The 5,833-nt window shown below is 33.8% G+C and overlaps 1 long non-coding RNA gene across 1 annotated transcript; it reads left to right on the forward strand.

The window, feature by feature from the left end:
• Window positions 1-1,593: 1,593 nt before the first annotated feature.
• On the forward strand, window positions 1,594-5,234 carry LOC136089363 (uncharacterized). The gene is made up of 2 exons (XR_010642985.1): window positions 1,594-4,872; window positions 5,043-5,234. It is a non-coding gene; the product is annotated as an uncharacterized LOC136089363 (long non-coding RNA).
• The last annotated feature ends 599 nt before the right edge of the window (window positions 5,235-5,833 follow it).

Raw genomic sequence — 5,833 nt, forward strand, 5'->3', positions numbered from 1 at the left:
AAGGGGTGATAGTGCGTGCCTATGGAAGCCCAAAATAAAGGGTTTTGAAATCCCTCATTAACATCCAAAGCATAATTTTGGTCAAGAAGTTTATAGGCTTTTGCATACCATAATGCGATCTATTTAAGTGCTTAAAATGCTACAAGACATGCTTTGTTTAAACGATATATATAATATCAAATGTAATACATGAAAACAGAACTTTTTTATTTTAAAAGCTTTTATCCAAATATGCATCTTATTGCTGTTCCGATGTATCAAGATAAATTCTCAAGTTCAAACTTTACCCCTCGGTTAAAAAATTACCGGCCAATAATTTTTTCGAGAAATGGCAGTAATTATTCAAAGAAGAAAGCAAAATGTAAACACAGTGAACTCTTTTTAAATAAATTTAAAGATGCCTACATTTGCAAAAACTCATGAAGATTGCAGAAAATCTGTTTGTGTTATATTCATGAAAAAGGGTGATCAAGAGTTGACTGAAAACTATAAGTTGAAAATTCTTCAACTGATTCAAGCAGACATAGATTTCAGTGATGAAAGAGTGCCTTTGGCTACTTGTGTTTCATGCAGATCTCAAATTGGAAAACTTTGTGCTGGAAAAATCAATCATGTGCCTAAACTTTTTGACTTCAAGTCAATTTTTATCAAACCTACAACCAGAGTTTCGTCAGTTTGTGAGTGCCTTTTATGCCAAGTTGCCAAGATCAAAGGAAAGGAGAAGCATCCGTTTGACAAAGTCAAAGAATCCAAGGAAAAAATTCCAAAGCAAACTTCTCAGAGTTCTGAAAAGCACTGCACAAAGTGCTTGTCAATTATTGGCCGAGGACTTCTTCACAACTGCACCATTGGAACTTGCCATTAAAAACCTGAGAAGAATGGCCACAGATGATCCCGTAGGTGCAGAGCAAGTGGCTGCAGCAGTCTTTGCATCCAAAAGCGCATCTCCAAATGGCACTATTAGACTATCAGCCTTGTGGAAAACTTTTGCCATTGAGGAGAGGTAATTACTTCTATTGTCTAGTTAATTATCATAGTATCATGCTAAATTAAAGGCACTCAAAATGTTGATTCACAAACATTTAATTAATGACCTGTAATAATTAATTATGAGAAAAAGAAACAAGAATGCTTTTATATTAATTAAAATGCTAATTGCAACTGCTTTTATTGAAAATTCATCTCCTAATTAATTACCCTGCTTCAATTTTATTTCATCAACCTAATTTTACTTTAAATCATTCTCATTGCAAGAATAAATATTTGTTTTCCTAATGGATGTTATTTTATTGTTTTTAAAGGTCTGTCATCGGCTCAGCAGCTATTCAAAGAATCACTCACAACAGAAAATATGGTTCAAATTCAGCAAAATACAGGACTTTCAAACAATGGCATGCGAAAACTAGGTTCAGCACTAAATCAAACCAGCCCAATTAGATTGGTGGAGCCAAGTTTTCCTTTGAAGTTTGCTCAAGCCGGCCAGATACTTAATGATCAGTTCATGGTCAGCAACATCAGATTGGCAGAGAATGGTCAAACTTGTCAAGTTGTGCACTGCCAGAGCCTCAGCAATCTCAGTGATGTTTTCAGAGCATCACGAAAACTATCAGAATCTTCCATTTTAAAACTCGGGATTGATGGTGGTGGATCATTTCTGAAAGTGAGCTTCACTCACATTGTGTTGGAAGAAGATGAGACTCCTCCACACAGCTCAGTACAGAAGACAATCAAGCTGATGGCACCAGCATCAACCAAAAAAACGAGTGTTAAGCAGCAGATGCTGATAGCACTGTCACAAAACACTCCTGAGAGTTACCAGAATGTGAAGGCCATTTTCGACCTCATTCAAGTCAAAGAAAAATGCTAAACAGGTTCTTTGGTTGTCTCTTGTGACCTAAAGCTGGCCAACATTCTTTGTGGCATTCAGTCTTACAGTAGCAAACACCCTTGTTGTTGGTGTGATGCTGCATCTCCAGGTCTTGAAAATTGTGGACAACTTCGGACTTTTGGCCAGATCAGAAGACAGCATTCTGAATACATCCAGGCAGGAGGAAATTCAAGAAAGTCGAAGGAATTCAAAAATTTCATTCATGTACCTTTGATTGAATTTCAAGATGACAAGTTTGTCCTTGAGGCTATTCCATCAATGGAGCTCCACTTATTACTTGGAGTTGTGAACCACATCTTTAAAAATCTTTGCGACCTGTGGCCAAGGGCCAAGGAATGGCCTCCATCACTTCATATCCCTATCCAGCCTTACCATGGGGAGCATTTCAATGGGAACGATTGCATGAAGCTTCTAAGAGGTCTGGATAAGCTTCAACAGCTTTCAGAAAAAGAAGGTTTCAGTCCAGCTCTCGGCTTCATTCAAACGCTCACACTATTCCAAACAGTGGTCACTTTGTGCTTTGGAAAAAGCCTCGACACTGACTATGAATCCATGATTGAACAGTTCAAACTTAGCTACACCAACCTTCCTATTTCTGTGACTCCCAAAGTGCATGCAGTGTTTTACCACGTGCCACAGTTCATCAAGATGAAACAAATTGGAATTGGCCTCTTTAGTGAGCAGGCAACAAAAGCTCTACATTCCAACTTCAAATCTCACTGGGAGAGATTTAAGAGAGATCCATTGCACCCAGATTATGCCAGTCACCTTTTAAAATGTGTCATTGACTACAACAGCAAGAGAATTTAATTTTTGTAGAAAGGAAAATTTTCTTCAGAACATGCCTTTTCTCTGTAATCCATTAATGTAAATCCAAGGTTGTAACAGAACTTGAAAACAAACTCACTTAGAAAATAAATTAATTAAAGAATATTGGTTTGAATTTTACAGGCTAATATGTTTTGTAAAAAAAAAATGCAAAAAAAATTTTTTTTCAACAAACTTTTTGGGCTACCCATAGCCTAAATGTATGGGTATTTCGTAGTAAAACATTCAAAGCTAAATAAGTCTGTTGGATTTTAATCCAGGAATTTCAAATCACTCATTTTGTGTTCCATATGACATGCACTATCACCCTTTAAAAGGGTTTCCATAGGGTATTTTGTTGATATTAGGACCCCAAATCTACAAACCGTGATGTAAATGTGTACTGGCAACCAAATGCATGGGCAGATACAGCGTTTTCCGTGTAATGGGTGAAGAACACTCTCTCCTATGCTGTCGCTAACCTGGATGAGTATGTTTTGTTCTGCGATAACCTGACAGCCCAAGTCAGTGATGAGTTTTTGAATAAAGTGCGACAACATAAAGGTATTGTCTGGTTTGGTGTTCCCAACGGGACACATTTTTGGCAACCTGTTGATGCTGGACCAGGAAAAGCATTCAAATCACATATTAAAGCAGAACAAAACATCTGGCTCGAAAATGATGAAAACATCGAACTCTGGCTTGGCAACGATGGTCGGAAACTGTCGGCAAAAGATCTCCGCATTTTGAAAACTTGTTGAGTCGGTGAAGCTTACCGTTAAACATCCAAAGACGAAAAATTTCTTCGTATGCATTATAGAAGCTTTGCGAAAACAGGATGTCTTATCACGGCTGATGGTAGCGAGGACGATAAGATAAATCCTGAAGGCAAACCTGCTAATGTTGTTCCACCCCCTGTTGACATTGACAACCCGGTGGAAATCACAGAGGCTTCTATTCCAGACGAAGTAAAGGATAACCCTATTGATGTTTTGCCTGACGAATCAGACGGAGAAGACGAGGAACTAGATGGACAAGTAGAAAAATCAGACGGACAAGAAGACGAAGAAAGTGGAGGTGAAGAAAATAAAGATCCAGCAGAAAAGAGAAACATTTTTGATCTTTTTTTTTTATTAGAATTTAAGTGATTTTAGTTGTAAAGAGCACTCTTCTGTTAAAGACTTGATATTAAACCGTATTTTGTCTCTTATTCGTAAAAACACTGAAATTTAGGCTAAGAAACTTAAGCAACCATTAAGCAACTCGAGATATAGAAATTGGCTGAAAAATAAGCAACTCGAGTTCTGACCAAAATTCTAAGTTGCTTATACAAAAAAAATCGTCTACTTTATTAACGCTTCATCTAAACAATCTTTACAGTCTTTACATGTTATACAAAGCTTATTCCAACAACGATCGTTGTTTTAACTTTTTTCTGGCTTGATAAAAATGTCTTTCTTTTTTAAATAACTCATAATTTAATTAATCCTTTTCTAATGCTTATTGTTCTATTTTCTCATTAATTTTTTATCTTTAATCTCTTTTTGCTCATTAGTTTTAACAATGAATCTTTTACTAGATATCTACCGAAATACTTTGTTTCTTGCAAAAAAAAACTTTAGATGCATACTTTTGTCTTTATTATTAAGAACACTAGATCCATAAGTTAAACTTAATTGGTAGTTGTTAACAGTCTCTATTATGGAATTTGGGGGGTCTGTATTGCTTTTTATTAACGGAGCTGTAAAAAGATTAAAGCAAACAGCAGTAAAAGTAGAAAATAAGATGAAAGATTTTTCAACTAGTTTTTAGATAAAGAAACACTTTTTTAATTTGCTTATGAAAATTAAATAAGTAACATTTGACATGTTAACTTTTTTAATTCTTTTCTAAGCAATTCGAATTTTTTAAGCTTTTCTCATATTTTTTAGCAAATTTTTTAAATTATATCTTTTAATCTTAAACGATACTTGATATTTATAAATGGAATTTCTGATTATGACTCAGCATACTACACTTTTACTTCCACAATTTCTCTACACATTTACTACCACAATCTCAGCATACTATACTTTTACTAAATGAATTTTTTAGACTTGTTCAAGATGTTTCTGACCAGCAAAAAGAAGAAAGTCTATTGGAGGAAGAGTTAAAACATATGAGGTTAAGAGAAAAGAGTAAGTCTTTTTAGTTTTTTTAATTTCTATTTCTTATAAACATGTTCTATAAATTTACTTTTATAAATTAGTTAATTTATAAAACAATTTTTTATTTTTTTGTTCATTTGTTTTTATCATGGTATAAATTTTATTACTTAATTTAATAAAATTTTGTTTTATATTTCAAGAAGCATTTTTAAGACAAGTTGAAAAAGAGAAATCACTAGGCTGCAAAAACTCAATCTGTCTTACGAAGACGAATAAATCATCTGAAAATGAATCGGACGAGATATCAGATTATGAAAACGACTAAAAATATAGTTGTATAATTGTCGTAAAAATTTTTGTTGAAATAAAAATAATACAGACCTTGTTTTTAACCTCTTATATTTGAATCATGTATTATTATATATATAAAATAGTTGCAATATTTTATGAAGTAACACTTTGTCATATTTTTTTAAAGCGACATTTAATTATCTTTTTTCTGCAATAAAAAATTGATCCCCTGAGTTAGCAAAAAGGTGTACTGTAAAATTGCCTAATTTAGTTTTTCCTTCAAGTTATTTTGCGCAATACTGTTTGATATTTGGAAGTATACTGATGCAAAAATTAAAAATAAGTCTGCCAAATATCAAAGAAAGTCAAATAGCTCCTCAATATTTTGATTCGGCTCCTTCCTCACCTATTAACTTGTATAGTACAAATGTAGAAAAACTATATGATTCAAACTTTGCAAGCAGCAACGCAACATATGAATTCAAAGCGTATGAGGCCCTTAAGAGACTTAAAACAAAGTTGAGCGCACAGGGAATGTTGAAAATGAAAAAAAATTATGCTTTTATTTACTCAAAAGTTTTAATTTTAAAGTAATTTTAATATGGGACACTGGTTTTACAGCTTGCATGCTAGTTGCTTTTTTTTCACCAATTTTGCTTATATTTTTTCATGAAACCACCTTACCAAGTTCATGTTGGTT

The sequence above is a fragment of the Hydra vulgaris genome, chromosome 13 (genome assembly GCF_038396675.1).
Source record: "Hydra vulgaris chromosome 13, alternate assembly HydraT2T_AEP".
In the NCBI taxonomy this organism is placed as follows: domain Eukaryota; kingdom Metazoa; phylum Cnidaria; class Hydrozoa; order Anthoathecata; family Hydridae; genus Hydra; species Hydra vulgaris.